Source organism: Aethalodelphis obliquidens, unplaced genomic scaffold (assembly GCF_003676395.1).
Source record: "Aethalodelphis obliquidens isolate GAN/ISIS:26980383/991018 unplaced genomic scaffold, ASM367639v1 scaffold1, whole genome shotgun sequence".
In the NCBI taxonomy this organism is placed as follows: Eukaryota; Metazoa; Chordata; class Mammalia; order Artiodactyla; family Delphinidae; genus Aethalodelphis; species Aethalodelphis obliquidens.
Genome location: NW_020837945.1, coordinates 82,912,009 through 82,931,872, shown reverse-complemented (window position 1 = coordinate 82,931,872; position 19,864 = coordinate 82,912,009).

The following is a 19,864-nucleotide window of genomic DNA, read 5'->3' as shown; positions in this document are numbered from 1 at the left end:
GAGGCTCAGAGGTTATGTAACTTGCCCAAAGTCATGCAGTTCTTGCTATTTTTAGTTCATTTTTTCAGGGATAGATTTCGGGTCTGTGCTTAATGAATGTTTATTGAGCCCAGGTGAGGGGATAAACAAATGTCCTTGGGTAACCCTGTGGGAGACTTGAGGAATCAAATACAATGTCTGTCCTCAAAGAGCTTGTGGCACAGCTGGAGAACTAAAATACATATGTAAATAATTTCAATGAAATGTAGAACATGTTTTTAAAGCTTTGTTGATCACCATTAAAGAGAAACTGCAGGAATTCCCTGGTGGTCCAGTGGTTAGGACTTGGTGCTCTCACTGCCGGGGCCCTAGGTTCAACCCCTGGTTGGGGAACTAAGATCCTACAAGAGCGCCACATGGCCAAAAAAAAGAGAGAGAGAGAGAAACTGTTATAAGAGTTCAAAGGAGAAAGGATTCCTCTAGCTGGAGCAATGGTTCTCAATCCTGGCTGCACGTTAGAATCATCTGAGGAGATTTTCAAATAATCCTAATACCCAGGCTTTACCCCAGACCAATTAAATCAGAACTTTTGGCATGGGCCACGGCTTTGGTGCATTTGAAAGCTCCCCATGAGATTCTAATGTGCAGCCAGAGTTGAAACTACTGGGCTAGAGGTTAGGAGAGCTTCATGTGGAGAAGGCAGTGAACAAAATGTATGAACAGATGGAGGGACATGAGGCCTGAGAGGACTCACTGGTCACAATACACCTCTGGGGTTACATATAGGTAAAATCATAGCAAATGGGCCTCATGGGATCCAGGGGTTTGTGCAGCAATAGTTAAATAGTGGGATCCAAGCGGAATCCCAACACACTCATTCTCGTGGTACTCAGGGGACTCAAAGTGTCCAGAACAAACTCATAAAACCATCTGCCAGAAATAGCCCCCAGTAGAATGCAAATGGTGCACACTTTAGCAAACAGCTTGGCAGTTCCTCAAAGTGTTGAACACAGAATTACTATATGATCTAGCAATTCCATTCCTAGATATATACCCAGGAGAAATGAAAACATATGTTCACACAAAAACTTGTATTCAAATGTTCATAGTGACATTGTTTATAATAGCCAAAAAGTGGAAACAACCCAAATGTCTATCAACTGATGAATGAATACATAAGATGTTACATATATATACAATGGGATATTATTTGACCATAAAAAGAAATGAAGCACATGATATAGGCCACAACATAGATGAACATTAAAAACATGCTAAGTAAAAGAAAAACCAGTCACAAAAGACCACATATTATGGGGCTTCCCTGGTGGCGCAGTGGTTGAGAGTCCGCCTGCCGATGCAGGGGATACGGGTTTGTGCCCCGGTCCGGGAAGATCCCACATGCCGCGGAGCGGCTGGGCCCGTGAGCCATGGCCGCTGAGCCTGCGCGTCCGGAGCCTGTGCTCCGCAACGGGAGAGGCCACAACAGTGAGAGGCCCGCGTACCGCAAAAAAAAAAAAAAAAAAGACCACATATTATATAATCCCATTTATATGAAATGACCAGAATATGCTAATTTATAGAAGCAGAAAGTAAATTAGTGGTTGCCTAGGACTTAGTGGGGAACACGGTAGGTGAAAGAGGAATGGCTGCTAATGAGTACAGGATTTCTTTGGGGGATGATTTTTAAAAATGTTCTAAAATTAGACTGGTGATGATTGCATAACTCTGCAAATATACTAAAAACCATTGAATTGTGTGCTTCAAATGGGTGAATTTTATGGTATGTAAATTATATCTCAATAAAGGAATTAAACAGCAACAGAAAATAAATAACCCCCCACAAAATTCTCTCTGTTCACCACTTCTGGCTTATTCTCTCATTCCACTGCTCCCCACTGTCACCTCCCAGACTCTCTGATTCCCGGATCCATATACTCAACTTTCATCAGTGTCTGCCCTGGCCCTCCTCTACCTTCGGATGAATCACCAGGGCTCAAGGACCTCAGCTCCCCACCCACCTATCAGCTCTACATGCTTCCTTGATGTTGACATCACTCACAGCTTCAGCTCACACACAGCCTCCACCATTTCTAATTATATGAAACCCTCACAGCCAGACCAGCTCAGTGCTCCTTGATAGGAGATGGGGATTCAGACAATACACCTAAGATGAGTTTCCAGAGCTTTGGACTACTTCTCATGGGGATGGAGGAGGTTGGGGGATGCAATGAAGAACAGCAGCCCTGCTTCAATTTCTGCAATTGAAGAAAAAAATACAGGGCTGGGGTAGCTGATAATCCCCACTGGTCAGCTGGCAGGTGGACCTCCTGTACATGCAACATGCCATCAGGCTTAAATGAGAGCTTCTGCCTCCATGGACCTTCCAGTCATCTGGTCCCCAGAACAGCAACATGGAATGAATGAATGAGTAAAGCACTCATTCATTGTTTAGCCAATCTTCACTTAGTGCTTACTTATGTTCTAGACACTTTTTTAAGTGCTGGGGATATGGCAATGAACAAGACAGACAGGAGGAGACTGAGGAGGAGACAGGAGGAGACTGATGATTTGATACAATGATAACTGTTCTAAAATAAATAAACAGGGTAATAGGACAGAGAATGACACACAGGTTAACAGTATATTCCAGGAAGGCCTCCCTGAGAAAATGACATTTGTGGCAGCTGAGAAATGAATGATAAGATCATGATGAGATGTGTCCTGGGATATCATCCTGATGTATTTATTCATCAGAAGAGGTCAGGATGAAGCCTAATAGACAGGCTCTACATTTATGGAAGCAGGTCAAGGTAGCCAGGATCTCTGGATGAGCAAGGTGAGAAATTGGAGGAGGAGTCCCATGTTGGTTATTTTGTTGCTATTGTGTAATGTTTGAGGATTGTGAGGGTAAGCATTTATAATCCCATCAAAGAATTTAGAAAAGTATCTTTCAAATGGTTTTGATCATGGAATCTATTTTACTCACCCATGCATAATGCCTCACTCTAAAAAGAACCAGTGACAATACAGAATTGAAAAGGAACAAAATTAAAAGTTGCAGCAAACTTGTTGCTATAATTACATGTGAATTTGTTTACTATGTACTATATAAGAGAATATGAGTTTACCTGAGTCTTTTTAATCAGAAAACAATGCCCTATAAACTTTAAAATAGGCAATATTTTTATTATACTTGTCTTGATATTATAAGTTATTTAACTAGCTTACACTCTCTGAAAGTATATCACCAATGTAGTGTCACTACACAAGTAGATTTAAAATTTGTATACGTCCATTTTAACAATAAGATATAGATACCTGAACCAGAAAGCAAAACTACTTTTTTCTTAAAAGCAGAGCTACTTTTGATGCAAATATGCATTGCAATACCCTGAAGGGGGAAATCAAACAATTTACATGACACTGAATAGATGATGACGAAACAAAGCTACCAGTTCATTATCAAAAAGCAGTAATAGGGCTTCCCTGGTGGCGCAGTGGTTGAGAGTCCGCCTGCCAAGGCAGGGGACGTGGGTTCATGCCCCGGTCCGGGAAGATCCCACATGCCGCAGAGTGGCTGGGCCCGTGAGCCATGGCCGCTGAGCCTGCGCATCCGGAGCCTGTGCTCCGCAGCGGAAGAGGCCACAACAGTGAGAGGCCCACATACCGCTAAAAAAAAAAAAAAAAAAAAAAAAAAAAAAAAAAAGCAGTAATAGCAGCTCAACCACCTCAGGTCAATGCTGCTAATGCACTGATTAAAAAAAGCCCTGGAAACTGAGAGAATTCCAACATGGGGGTGTCTGCTTGTAGGCAGGAGACTTTTAACTTTGCCAGAGAATACAGGATCTTAGTAGAATGAATCAATAGTTGAATCCTGATGACACTTGAGTAGTGTGCAAATTTTAGTTTACAAATGTCTCATTTTAGCAATCCTGAATTAGCAGGTCCTTAGTGATACATGAAGCTGAAAGAAAGACCTGAAGAAAGGACGTGGATTTGTCAGCCCTTCAGGAGTCCCTCACCACCCTCTAGTGGGGACACTACTCAGACCCCTCTGAGATCATTAGTGGACCTAGGATATGTCAGAAGAACATACTAAGCACAGATGCCCACATTACCCATATTTTCCTGACTAGAATTTGGACACATTGTCAGATTTTTTTTTCTGATTTGTAAAATCATTTATATGAACAGCCTTATAAATCCTTTCTTACATGAAAAGAAATATAAAAGTTGCAAAGAAAACAAAGAGCAGGTATCAACTAACATGCACCTGTGCTTTTCATCACTGACCTATTGTTGAGGTTGATGATTTGATGAACTATTATTCCATTTGTCCTTGTTGAGAAAGAACTCTGCCTATTTGAGTATTAATGGGTCTACAGTAACATAAAGACATGGTGGCTTCTGCAGTTTTCTATGTCTAAACCAAGGCCTTTTGTTGGTTTAAACATAGAAAGTTGTTTTAATAATAATAGCTATCATTTACTGAGTACAGTTGACCCTTGAACAACATGGGTTCGAACTGAGCAGGTCCACTTTTACACAGATTCTTTTCAATAGTAAATTCTGCAGTACTACACAATACGAGGTTGGTTGAATCTGGGGTTGGTTGACTCTGCAGATGCAGAATCACAGATATGGAGGAACCATGGATATGGAGGGTCCACTCTAAGTTACAAGTAGATTTTCAAGTACTCAGAGGGTGGGTGCCCCTAATTCCTGTGTTGTTCAAAGGTCAACTGTACTTTCTATATGCCAAGCCCATTATAGTCTTTATCTCATTTGATCCTCACAACAATTCTATGAGGCAGATATCAGCATTAGACATCTAGGTAGAAAGAGAATAAGATCCTTCCCCAGGATCATATAGCAAGTAAGTGGTAGAACCATTTTTAATCCAATTTTGTCTAACTCTTAATCCTATGTTTTAACACATCCAGGTCATGGCCAAGGAATGAAGAAATAATAATTCTTGAAAATGAAAAACTAAGTATTAGACTCTGTATCCAGAATGATCCCCACCAAAAGATTTATCCCATTTCGCTCTGATAACCCTTAACCTCAGGGTGTCAGTCTTCACTGTGGCCAACATCAGCCTTTGGACTTTTCCAAGTTCTCATGATTTCCTTGCCTCTCACTGGAACCCTCCAAAACTGGCTTGTTCACACACACAAATGAATGTGTGTATAACTGATGAAATCTGAATAAACTCTAGGGATTATACTGTTTAAAGACAATTTTCAGAAAAAAGGCAAAATCATGACTCTCGTACAAATATAAAAAGGAATACGTATTAAAGAACTGACTGGGTGATGTCAGCAACATGGCAGAGTCAAAGCTCCCTTTGCCTCTCCCATTCAATCTACAATGAGTAAGACATCCAAAATTCAACAAAGGTGCCTCTGCCCAACACACCAGGACACCAGAGAATTCCAAATACCTGTACATCTAAAGGTGGTGGAGTGGAACACATACAAGAGGCAGAACTGAGGAAACAGCAGAGTCAGTGGCTGCAATCCTGGCCGTCCGGCCACGGCAGTTGAGTCCACAGCCCCAGAGAACTTGGTAGCAGCAGGGGAGGCAACACACAACTCCAGCAGCCCCGGCAGCCACAGGTAACTGGGCGGCAGCAGCAGTGGGTCCTGGGACCCTGTCCCTCCAGCTACTGAGGCACCCATGCTCCTGGTCCTTGCCCCCAGACTCGCAGTGGCAGAGCCCGTGAACCTTAAAACACCAGCCAGGACAGAGGTGCCTGAGTGATCTGGGCTCCCCGCTCTCCCTAGGCCTCCCCTGACAGGGCAGATCCTGTGACTCAGGGGAAACTAGTGGCAAGGGAAGAGCCCATCATCCCAGTGCACCAGGAAGCAACGACAGCAGCACTGGCAGAAGCAAAGCAGCAACGAACCCAGAGGCATAAGAAGCTATAATGAAGGCACAGAGCCACACCTATTACAGAGATGGTGGAAAGCATTGACTCCTAAATAAAACTGAAGGCAGCTCAGGTAAGAGAAACCAAAAACTTGTACTATAGCACCACCTACTAGAAAAAGAGAAGGGCCTCTAACTTCTAACCTGTCACTACTTCAAAGGCACAGGCAGAGGAATAGTTCATCAAGTACTATGAAAAGCCACAGTTCACATTATACCACCAAAAGAAAATGACAATTCTCCAGAAATTAAACTTAAAATCACAGAATACTAATCTAACTGATAGAGAATTCAAAATAGCTGTCATGAAGAAACTCAATGAGCTACAAGAAAACTCAGAAAGGTAGTTTAATGAGCTCAGGAATAAAATTAACAAACAGAAGGAATACTTTACCAAAGAGACTGAAACTCTAAAAAAGAACCAAACAGAAATGCTGGAGGTAAAGAACTCAATAAACAAGATGAGGATGCATAAGAAAGCAATGGAAATAGAGCAGACCATATGAAAGAGATAATTATTGAGCTCAAAGATAGAAACCTAGAAATGAAAAAAGTGGAAGAGGAAAGAGCAATAAGATATTTTTAAAATGAGGGGAATTCTACAAGAGCAATCTGACTCTTTTAGGAAGGGCAACATTAGGGTAATGAGTATCCCAGAAGGAGAAGAGACAGAAAAGGGAGCAGAGAGTTTATTTAAAGAAATAATAGCTGAGAATCTGCCAAACCTAGGGAAAGAACTGGACATACAAGTCCATGAAGCTAAGAGAACACCTAATTACCTCAATGCCAAGAGACCTTCTCCAAGACACATTGTATTTAAATTGTCAGATGTCAATGACAAAGAATGTTTTTTAAAGACAGCCAGGGAAAAAAGAATGGTAACCTACAAAGGAACCCCCATTAGTCTATCAGCATATTTGTCAGCAAAAACTCCACAGGCCAAGAGGGAGTGGAAAGACATTTTTTTAATTCTGAAGGATAAAAACTGTCACCCAAGAACACTCTGTCCAGAAAAGTTATCATTCAGATATGAAGGAGAAATAAATACCTTCCCAGACAAACAAAAGCTGAGGGAATTCATAAACATTAGACCTGCCTTACAAAAAATTTTGAAAGGAGCTCTTCTACCAGAAACAAAAACGCAAAAGAACAAAAAAGAACACAGAACAGAGTTCTGAGCAAGGTGATAAACAGAATTAGAAAATTGCAAATCTTTATCAGAATAGGTTTGCAAGCACTTTTTATAGGATAAAGGTTAAAGGGGGGAAAGCATAAAAATAACTCTAGCTATTTCAATTTGGTAACAAACTCACAACATAAAAAGAGATAGTTTGAGGAAAAAAAGAAAACATAAAAGTGGGAGAGGAAAAGGATGCAACCTGTATAGGCAAGTGAAGATAAGATGCTATCAGCAGAAAAAGGACGATTTTATCTATGAGACATTTTATACAAACCTCAAGGTAACCACAAAACATAATATAGAGCAGAGACACAAAACATAAAAAAGAGGAAACTGAGAAAACCACCAAACCAAAATGGCAGACAGAAATACAAGGAAAAAAGAAACAATGGAGAAACAGAGCAACCAGAAAACAAAAGAGAGAATGGCATTACTAAGGCCTCATCTATCAATAATCCCCCTAGGCGTAAATGGATTGAATTCACCAATCAAAAGACACAGAGTGGGACTTCCCTGGTGGTACAGTGGTTAAGAATCCGCCTGCCAATGCAGGGGACGTGGGTTCGAGCCCTAGTCCGGGAAGTTCCCACACGCCACAGAGCAGCTAAGCCCGTGCACCACAACTACTGAGCCTGCTCTCTAGGACCCGTGAGCCACAACTACTGAGCCTGTGTGCCACACCCACTGAAGCCTGTGCACCTAGAGCCCATGCTCTGCAACAAGAGAAGCCACCGCAATGAGAAGCCTGTGCACCGCAACGAAGAGTAGCCCTCGCTCACCGCAACTAGAGAAAGTCCGCACACAGCAACGAAGACCCAACACAGCCAAAAATTAATTAATTAATTTTAAAAAAAATTCAGAGTGGCTAGATGGATTAAAAAACAAGACCCAACTATATGCTGCATCCAGGAGACTCACCTCAGCACTAAAGACGAATATAGGCTAAAAGCGAAGGGATGGAAGATGATACTCCAAGCAAATGGCAGCCAAAAGAAAATGAGTGTAGCCATACTCATATCAGAGAAAATAGATTTCAAGCCAAAAAGGTAACAAAAGACAAAAATGGACAATATATAATGATAAAGGGGACAATTCATCAAGAAGACATACAGTGATTAATATATATGCACCTAACATGGGAACATAGAAGTATATAAAACAATTATTAACAGACCTAAAGGAAGAAACTGACAACAACACAATAACAGTAGAGGATTTTAACACCCCACTGACATCAATGGACAGGTCATCGAGACAGAAAGTCAACAAGGAAATAATGACCTTAAGTGAAACATTAGACCAAATGGATTTAATAAGATTTGTATAGAATTCCATCCAAATACAACAGAATACACATTCTTCTCAAGTACACATGGAACTTTCTCAAGGACAGACCATATGTTGAGACACAAAACAAGTCTCAATAAATTTAAGAAGACTGAAATCATATCAAGCATATTTTCCAATCACAATGGTATGAAACTAGAAATCAACCACAGGATTTTTTAATTTATTTATTATTTATTTATTTATTTTTCGCTGTGTTGGGTCTTCGTTACTGCGGGTGGGCTTTCTCTAGTTGCGGAGAGTGAGGGTTACTCTTCGTTGTGGTGCATGGGTTTCTCATCACGGTGACTTCTCTTGTTGCAGAGCACGAGCTCTAGGCACGCGAGCTTCAGTAGCTGTGGCATGTGGGCTCAGTAGTTGTGGCTCTCGGGCTCTAGAGCACAGGCTCAGTAGATGTGGCGCATGGGCTTAGTTGCTCCACAGCATATGGGATCTTCCCGGACCAGGGCTCAAACCCATGTCCCCTGCATTGGCAGGCAGATTCTTTTTTTTTTTTTTTCGATACACGGGCCTCTCACTGTTGTGGCCTCTCCCATTGCGGAGCGCAGGCTCCGGACACGCAGGCTCAGCGGCCATGGCTCACAGGCCCAGCCGCTCCGCGGCATGTGGGATCCTCCTGGACCAGGGCATGAACCCGTGTCCCCTGCATCGGCAGGGCAGATGGATTCTTAACTACTGCACCATCAGGGATTTTTTGGAAAAAATCCCAAATACATGGAGACTGAAAAACCTGATACTGAACAACTATGAGTCAATGAAGAAATCAAAGGAGAAATAAAAAATTACCAGAAGACCGATGAAAATGAAAATTTGACACACCAAAATCTATGGGATACAGGGGACTTCCTTGGTGGCACAGTGGTTAAGAATCTTCCTGCCAATGCAGGGGACACAGTTTGAACCCTGGTCTGGGAAGATCCCACATGCTGCGGAGCAACTAAGCCCGTGCGCCACAACTACTGAGCCTGCGCTCTAGAGCCCATGAGCCACAACTACTGAGCCCACAGGCTGCAACTACTGAAGCCCGCCCACCTAGAGCACATGCTCTGCAACAAGAGCCACTGCAATGAGAAGCCCGCGCACTGCAATGCAGAGTAGCCCCGTTCACTGCAACTAGAGAAAGCCTGCATGCAGCAACGAAGACCCAACACAGCCAAAAATTAATTAATTAATTAATTGATTTTTTAAAAATCTATGGGATACAGCAAAAGCAGTACTAAGAGGGAAGTTTATAGCAATACAAGCCTATCTCAAGAAACAAGAAAACTCTCAAATAAGCAATCTAATCTTACACCTAAAGGAACAAGAAAAAGAAGAACAAATGAAGCCCAAAGTCAGTGGAATGAAGAAAATAATAAAGATCAGAGCAGAAATAAATGAAATAGAGATTTAAAAGACAACAGAAAAGACCAATGAAACTAAGAGCTGGTTCTTTGAAAAGATAAACACAATTGACAAACCTTTTGCTAAGACTCACTAAGAGAAAAAGAGAGACGGTTCTGATAAATAAAATCATAAATGAAAGAAGAGAAATAACAGATACCACAGAAATACAAAGGATTATAAGAGAATATTATGAATAGCTATATGACAACAAACTGGACAACCTAGAAGAAACAGACAAGTTCTTAGAATTGTACAACCTTCCAAGACTGAATCATGAAGAAATGGAAAATCTGAAGAGACTGACCACAAGTACAGAGATTGAAACAGTAATCAAAAAGCTCTCAAAAACCAAAAAACCAGGACCAGACAGCTTCACAGGTGAATTCTACCAAACATTAAAAGATTTAATACCTATCCTTTTCAAACTCTTCCAAAAAAATTTAAGAGGAGGGAATGCTTCCTAAGTCCTTTTACAAGGCTAACGTCACCCTGATACCAAAACCAGACAAAGACAACACAAAAAGAGAAAATTATAGGCCAATGTATCTTATGAACATAGGTGCAAAAATCTTCAACAACATATTTGCAAACCAAATACGACAATATATTAAAAGGATCACACACCATGATCAAGTTGGATTTATTCCAGGGATGTAAGGATGGTTTAACATCCACAAAGTGATCAACGTGATACACCACATTAATAAAAGGAAGGATAAAAGCCATATGATCATCTCAATAAATGCAGGAAAAGCATTTGGCAAGATTAAACACCCATTTATGCTTAAAAACTCTCAATAAAATGCATATAGAAGGAATGTACCTCAACATAATAAAGCCCATATATTACAAACTCACAGCTGATATCAAACTCAATGGTGAAAAATTGAAAGCTATCCCTCTAACATCAGGAACAAGGCAAGGTTGCCCACTCTTGCCACTCATTCAACATAGTATTGGAAGTCTTAGCCAGAGCAATTAGGCAAGAAAAAGAAATAAAAGGTATCGTAATTGGAAAGGAAGAAGTAAAACTGTCACTATTTTCAGATGACATGATTTTATATACAGAAAACCCTAAAGACTCCATCAAAAACACTATTAGAAATAATAAACAAATACAGTAAAGTTGCAGGATACAAAACCAATATACAAAAATCTATTGACTTTCTATACACTAACAATGAGCTAGTAGAAAGAGAAATTAAGAAAACAATCTCATTTACAATTGCAACAAAAAGAATAAAATACCTAGGAATAAGTTTAACCAGAGATGAAAGACCTAAACACTGAACTATAAGGTATTGTGTTGAAAGAAATGAAAGGAGACACAAAGAAATGGAAAGATATTCCATGCTCATGGATTGGAAAAACTAACAGTGTCAAAATGTTCATATTACCTAAAGCAATCTACAGATTCAATGCAATCTCTATCAAAATCCCAAGGACATTTTTCACAGAAATAAAATAAAAATTTCTAAAATTTTTATGGAGCTACAAAAGACCCCAAATAGGCAAACTAATCCGGAAAAAAAAGAACAATGCTGGAGATATCACACTCCTTGATTTCAGACTATATTACAAAATATAGTAATGGTATTGGCAACATGGTATTGGCAAAACAGCATGGTATTGGCAAAAAAAAAAAAAAGATACGTAGATCAATGGAACAGAATTGAGAGCCCAGAAATAAACCCACACATATGTGGACAATTAATTTGCAACAAAGGAACAAAGAACATACAATTGATAAAGGATAGTCTCTTCAATAACTGGTGCTGGGAAAATTAGACAGTCACATGCAAAAAAAAAGTGAAACTAGACCACTATCTCACACTATACCCAAAAAATAACTCAAAATACATTAAACACTTGAATGAAAGACCTGAAACCATAAAACTCCTAGAAGAAAACCTAGCCACTAAGCGCTTTGACATCAGTGTTAGCAATATCTTTCTAGATATGTCTCCTCAGGCAAGGAGAAAAAAAGCAAAAAGTAAACAAATGGGACTACATCAAATTAGAAAGCTTCTGCACAGCAAAGGAAACCATCAATAAAACGAAAGACAACCTACTGAATGGGAGAAGATATTTGCAAATGATATATCCAATAAGGACTCATACAACTCAACACAAAAAACCAAACAGCCCAATTTAAAAATGGGCAGAGGAGCTAAATAGACACTTTTTCAAAGAAGACATATGGATGACCAACAGGCATATGAAAAGATGTTCAACATCACTAATTATTAGGGAACTGCAAATCAAAAACACAATGAGATATCACCTCATGCCTGCTCGACTGGCTCTTATCAAAAAGACAAGAAACAACACGTGTTGGAGAGGATGTGGAGAAGAAAACCTTATACACTGTTGGTGGGAATGTAACTTTGTGTGGCTACTATGGAAGACAGCATGGAGATTTCTCAAAAAATTAATAATAGAACTACAATATGATCCAGCTATCCCACTTCCAGGTATGTATCCAAGGAATACAAAAATAACAATTTGAAAAGATATATGCTCCTCTATGTTTATCACAGCATTATTTACAATAGCCAAGATATGGAAGCAACCTAAGTGTCCATCAACAGATGAATGGATAAAGAAGATGTGGTATATACATATGTCATATACATATAATATGTATACATATATATATATATATATATATATATATATAATGGAGTATTACTCAGCCATTAAAAAAGATGAAATCTTGCCATTTGTGACAATATGGAGAGACTCTGAGGGTACTATGCTAAGTGAAATAAGTCAGACAGAGAAAGACAGATATGGGATGATTTCACTCATATTTGGAATATAAAAAACTAATAACCAAAATAAATGAAGAAAACAAACAAAAACAAACATGTAGATATAGAGAACAGAGTAGTGGTTACCAGGGGGGAAGGTGTGGGGGGGAAAGAGAGGGCAAAATGGGTAAAGGGGATCAACTTTACAGTGACAGATGGAAGCTAAACTTTTGGTGGTGAGCACAATGTAGAGTATACAGAATTAGAAATATAATGTTGTATACATGAAACATGTTATAAATCAGTTACCTCAATAAAAATAAATAAATAAAAATAAATTTAAAAAAAGAATTAATTGAATTCATAAGATATGAGAGAACCAGGCAGATGTTATAACTGGTTCAAAAGTCAAGAAGCACAAATCTATACGGAGAAAAGATTCTGAATTGCAAATAAGGGCAATTTTTCAACAAGAGGGAGAAAGAAGTCCACTGGAACTCTGTAGGAAGAGATTGAGTTTGCATTTGACAATATTGAACTTTACCTGAGCCCTGTGCTCCCAGAAAACAACAATGGTTAAGAAGCCCACCTCCCACTCTTTTGCTTTCTGAAATCCCCTTTTGTGTTCCGGGAAATGACTAACTGCAAAGAACCACTCTTCCCCCAGGACTTAGATAAGATGCACTGTCCACTCTCTCTCACCTCTCCTTTGTTTACCTGTAACAAGGCCAGTCACGAACTTTTCCCCTTTGGTCCAGACCCCAACAACAAGGCCAGGCACACAGTCTCCAACTACCAGCTCTTTGTCACATAGATGATTAACTGAGATTAGCACTGTTTATCCCCTGAAACTAGCTAGACACAGAGGTAAACATTTCCTGCTCAACTGACTGAGACTTTCCCTGATTACGAAACAATCTCAACTGTAAATCATTCCACCTATAATTTGTCTGCTTCTCTCTATAAAAAAGTCTAAGTAAAACCACCCTGCCGAGGATCTGGGTGATCTCCCTATTGCAATAGCCTGAATAAAGTCAACCTTCTTAATCGTTTGATTTTGTCTTTAACAATATTCCTCAGTTACCTGCAATTTTAAAAGAGCTGCAAAATAATTCAAAGGCAATGAACAGGGCTAGAATCAGACAGCTGAGAACACTTACTCAAGACAATGCATAGTTTCGCATTGAAGTACAATTTTTTTTCTATAATCTCCTCCCTTTTAATCAAAAATAATCTCAGTGGAAGATTATTCTTGATCACAAAATAAGGCTGGTCTCATAACATTTGTCTTCACTGTTGACACTGGTGCAAAAAGAGTGATAATCTGCTATTTAGGCGTTCTTAAGTTTGCTTAAGTTTGCTTTGCTGTAGGTTTTCAAAAAATCTCAAATTTGACTTTTAAAAGCCTCTTGAGGCTAGGCAGCTGCACCAAGAACTCACCACAAGTTTTCACCTGTAGTACCCATTGGGTGAATTCCTCTGTTCTTGAAGACCTAAGATTCCTGTGTCTGGCAGAAGGTGGCCTTACCTACCTAGAAGCTGGTAACCCTGTAAGCCAGGTAGCAACCAGTTTTCCTAGAAGGGTTTGTAAGCACTGGCTCCATAAAGTCAACCTTAGTTCCTTAGAAGTGTCTGACCACACTTGATTGAATGAGCATCATTCTCAAACATAACATTCCAGGCATAGCCTTGGTTGTATAATCAATATTTCCAATTATGTCTTGGTAAAAAGGAAACAGATTCTTACTAAATCTATGCCAGTAACCATATTGTTATGAAAATATGATCATTATATGTCATGAAATTAAGAATATTCAACAAGAGTTTCCAAATTCTGAAGGGGTCAGGCAAGGAGAAAGGTATCATTTACAAATATTTCATTTCAGTTTACAAAAGCAGAGTCAAAAAAAAACAGTTATAATTACTAAATTATGAGATATAGCTAGCTTAACAGGAGAGGAAAAGGTCTTCCTCAAATATCCAGAAAATAGAACATTACAAAAAATAACAATAGTTCAAACAAAAACTGTAATCATCCTTCATGAGTTCATTCAGTCTTATGTAATGAATTCTTGTTTCACTATATCTCAGGCTAGCAGTCTCATGAACCCATGGGCCTCTGGACTACAGTTCTAGAAATCCTGCTCAGTCTACTACATGGCCTCAAAGTTGTTTAAGTGGTACCATCAGAAGCCTGTACCCCAAAGTATATGGCATAGTCCTTTTCCACAGGACACTGAGACATTCCTTTGTTGAAGACAAAGTACTCTGGCCTGCAGTAGATCATCAAGCTTTCAGGGAAGCATCATATAAAACACTGTCTGCAGATGACTTTAAATGGCTGTAGTTAGCTTTTTAGCTTATTACTAATAATTTTCAAAAGTGAAAGGTCTGATAAGAATGCATTACTGGGCTTCCCTGGTGGCGCAGTGGTTAAGTGCCAAAGCAGGGGACACGGGTTCAAGCCCTGGTCTGGGAAGATCCCACATGCCGCGGAGCAACTAAGCCCGCACGCCACAACTACTGAGCCTGCGCTCTAGAGCCCGGGAGCCACAGCTACTGAGCCTGCGTGCCGCAACTATTGAAGCCCAAGCACCTAGAGCCCGTGCTCTGAAACAAGAGAAGCCACTGCAATGAGAAGCCCGTGCACCGCAACAAAGAGTAGCCCCTGCTCGCCCCAACTAGAGAAAGCCCGGGTGCAGCAACGAAGACCCAACGCAGCCAAAAATAAAAATAAAATAAATTTATATATATATAAAAAGAATGCATTACTGTACAAGAATTACACAGATGACAAGGAAATTTAGTTGTTTTGTGGCATGCAAAACAAGATAAAGTCAATCCAAAAAGAAGTTTTAGACAAAATAATCATAAGCATAACAATTCTATTTTCAAAGACAGTATACATTACATCTAATTTATAAAAAGAGACAAATATAAGCTTTACAAATAAAAAATATTAAGACACAACATATAATAATCCTGACTTTATATACCATGAATATACAAGCTTACTGTAAGAAAATATCAAGAACATATCAAGAATATCAAGTAAAGATTCACTAAGTCTTGGACTTCCCTGGTGGTGCAGTGGTTAAGAATCCACCTGCCAATGCAGGGGACACGGGTTCAAACTCTGGTCCGGGAAGATCCCACATGCTGCGGAGCAACTAAGCCCATGTACCACAACTACTGAGCCTGCGCTCTAGAGCCCACGAGCCACAACTACTGAGCCCATGTGCCACAACTACTGAAGCCTGTGCGCCTAGAGCCCGTGCTCTGCAACAAAGAGAAGCCACCTCAATGAGAAGTACGTGCACCACAACGAAGAGTAGCCCCTGCGTGCCGCAACTAGAGAAAGCCCGTGCGCAGCAACGAAGATCTAACACAGCCAAAACTAACAAATAAATTTATTTAAAAAAAAAAAGATTCACTAAGTCTTAACTCCTAGATATCCGTATATTAATTAAATTATATAGATCGGTTATATGAATCCCCAGCTGAAGCCAAGAAGATGCTAGATTCAAATTAAAGAAGTAAAAATGTGACCATGTAAACATTAAAAAGAAATAATAACTGACCAAAGGCTACAACCACACCACCACGAGATCTGCTGCCCTCTCCTGGAGGTTGATACCCCATGATTCAACTCTGGCTCCAAGGAAAGAGAGGATGCGTGCAGAACCTCCAGACTTACTTAGCTTTTTCTTCCTTCCTTCCTATGTTTCTTTTTTCCTATAAAAAAAATGATTTAGAATTCACATCAAGTTGCAAAAATAGTACAAAAGCTCTTGTGCACACTTCACCCAGATTCCCCAACGGTAAATATTTCTAAATCATTGAGAATAAGTTGCAGAATTGATGACCCATTAACCCTGAATACTTCAGGGTGTATTTCATAAAAACAAGGGCACTCTGGGAATTCCTTGGCGGTCTAGTGGTTAGGACTCGGCGCTTTCACTGCCGGGGCCCGGGTTCAATCTTTGGTCGGGGAACTACTAAGATCCCACAAGCCACGCAGCGCAGGTAAAAACAAAACCAAAAACCTAGGACACTCTCCTATATAACCACAGTACAACCATCAAAATGAGACAATTAACATCAGTCCAATATTACTATCTAATCTATAAGCTCTATTCAAATTTTGCCTCTTGGCCCAATAATGTCTCTTACCAGTACAGGATCCATTTAGCTGTTATACCTCTTCAGTCTCCTTCAGTTAGGAATAGTTCCTCAAGCTCCTTGTTTTTCTTGAAGAGTGCAGGCTATTTATTTGTAAAATGCCCCTCAATTTGGATTTGTCTAATATTTACTCATAGTTTATGCATTTTTTGCAGGAATACCCCAGAAGTGATGCTGGGTTCTTCTCAGCATATCATAGGAAGTGCAAAATGTCAATTTGTCCCTTTACTGGTGATATTAACTGTTATCACTTGTTAAAATGATGTCTGCCAGGTTTCTCCACTGTAAAGATAATTGGTAAGTATGCCATACTTACTACTTAATAAGTAACTTATAAGTGTTTTGTGGAGAGAAACTTTAGACTATGTAATTATCCCATTTCTCATCATGAATTATTTCTCAATATGATTTACTTGTTATGAATTACTTATTCTATGATCTTTTCAAAATTGTGATTTTCTAATTCTATCATTTCTTCTACACTCATTCATTGGCATTCTAATGTAAAGTAGAGCTTTCCCTCTTCTTTTTTTTTCCATTAATATTTTCATATTTATTACAAGTTGAAATGATATTTTCGGCATCTTGTTCAAATTAATTTCACTTGTTTCTTTTTACTTTAAAAAATTATGGGGCTTCCCTGGTGGCGCAGTGGTTGAAAGTTCGCCTGACAATGCAGGGGACACGGGTTCGTGCCCCAGTCCGGGAAGATCCCACATGCTGCAGAGCGGCTGGGGCCGTGAGCCATGGCCGCTGGGCCTGCGCATCCGGAGACTAAAATTATGGCTGCTAGAAAATTTAAGATTATATGTGTGGCTGGCTTAAATTTACTTTTAATAATTTTCTCCAAAATAACCTCTTAAAATTAGCATATTTCACAAAGACTATTTTAAAGTTTACATTTTATTTCTATCAGACAGTGACAGTACAGCTAACGTAGATGCTTCTCTCCCCTGCATCTGTCTTCCCCCATACCTGGCTTTGTCACCTTTGATTTGCTCTCTGCCTTTATCCAATCCCCCTCCCATCTCTCAGCCTGAAAACCACCTCCTCCCTCCAAGAAACAGCATTTCTTTCTTCAAGGGGAGTTTTTTCCCTCTTGGTTCCTTCCCATGTTCTGGAGTACCTAGGAGTCTACCCAAATAAGCACAGATGTTCTTCTCTGTTCAGTATCACAGGTTGGAAGGATGGGCTCTAGTCATGCAAATTGGAGTTTTAGGTTCTTTGGGGTCTTGTTCATGTTCCTCATCAGAAAGGGCCTCAGGCTGGCACCAAGTCCAAGCTTGCTCCGCTCGCCGCACGACAGGCCAATGAATCGGAGACAGGTGCTGAGGCAAGGAATACAACTTTATTCGGAAAGCCAGCAGACCGAGAAGATGGCAGACTAGTGTCTCCGATAAACCATCTTATCTGGGTCTGCTTTCCCTCTTCTTTTACTCATTGATTGATTTACATCAGTATGGATTCATGAATCCCTGCTGTATTCAAAGAGTTACAATCTATTACTATGAATATTTATTTTGATGCTCAAGTTGCTTGGACTTAGTATAGACCAACAAAGAAGAAAGCAGTAGTTGGTGATACGGCAATGACAGGAACTGGGGGAAAGTGACCATTTCATCTGTCAATGCCCTCTGCCAAAGAACACCAGGACTACACATAGAGTTAAACAAGTTGGCTTTACTATTCATTGCAACAAGGGAGGACACACACCATAGGTAACCGTGGGTGTCTCAGTAAGAGTGTATTAGAGAGAACCTGTTATAGGTTTGGGCTTCCATCGAGTGATTTGGGGAGAGCATAAAGAAGCAGGGATTTGTTCAAGATTGAATACTATCAGAAATCAGGGGTATGAGTGGATAAAGAAGTATAAGTCATTCATTTAGCAAGTGGAGGGCATGTTTGGTATTTCGTGGGGTTGCACAGTTATCTTGTTTTTGTGTGTGCTTAGACAGACGTATGAAATGGCCCTGTTTTGTCTCCTTCTATCATGTTCCCGGGGTAATCATGTCTGAGGTTGGTATTCCTCAGACTGTTTGAGATTGTTTACCTCCAACAGGAGAACAAAATGACCAGTTCTGGACATCAGGGCATTATTTCTTTCTCACAATGTAGCTTTCAGAACTTCAAAATCGAGATAAAACTGGGCAGAATCAAACATGGACAACGTACATTAGGAGAGAAGATTTCAAAACATTTGGAAAAAAGATAGGCCTCCGATCAGCATGTGCAGGCCCTGTAGGTCCTCTAAATTCTCTCGTCTCCATGGTGATGTCCCTTATCTCTTGGTCACTAGGCGCTCTGCTGGCCCCTGCTGTTTGAAGTCTGCCACTGGTGAATCCTTGGTCTGACTCTTAGCTCTGACAGAGCTTTCACTCACTGGCTTGTCCCACCCCAGCAATCGCACCTGCTGCAGACCCCTCTGAGCCTCACCCAGGGCCTCTGTCTGGCCTTGGCAGTCAACCCCACAGGCTCCACTGCAGGGCTGCTTCGTCCATCCCTGACTCCACGGCAGCTCTGTGGGCTCTCGTGCAGCCTTCATCCACCTTCCACGCAGGGCACAGAGGAATTTCTGGTGCCCTTACATTTCCTGGGCACAGAGGGTGATGCAGGAGCGCTACCTCAGGCCCTCTCTCTGCCTAAGCATTCTGTACTCCAACAGTTTCCACATGTCCTTTTGGGCCACAAGGAATGGCAGTCCCTTTCCAGGATCCCAGAGGAGTGGTGGGACATAAGCCCCCTCCGCTTCTGTCTTGTCTCTCAACTTACCTAACACCCTCCCAATACACACACACACACACACACACACACACACACTCAGATTTCAGCACAGAGAGTCAGAGAGAGAGAGACAGAGAGAGAGTGTGTGTCCGTGTGTGTGTATTGGGAGAGGGCTTCTCTCCCTCTTTCTCTTCTCTCCTTTGTCCTGTATTCAATAAGGCCAGACAGACAGGATTTAGTCCCCATCTACTGCAGCAGACATTCTGCGTAAGTCACATTCTTCTGGGAGTAGCATTTGCCCTCCCCTATGTCTATGATAGCAGAAGGGCTACAGAGGGAACTGATTTATGGGGCTGCAGGGAGACAGATATATGTGTGTTGG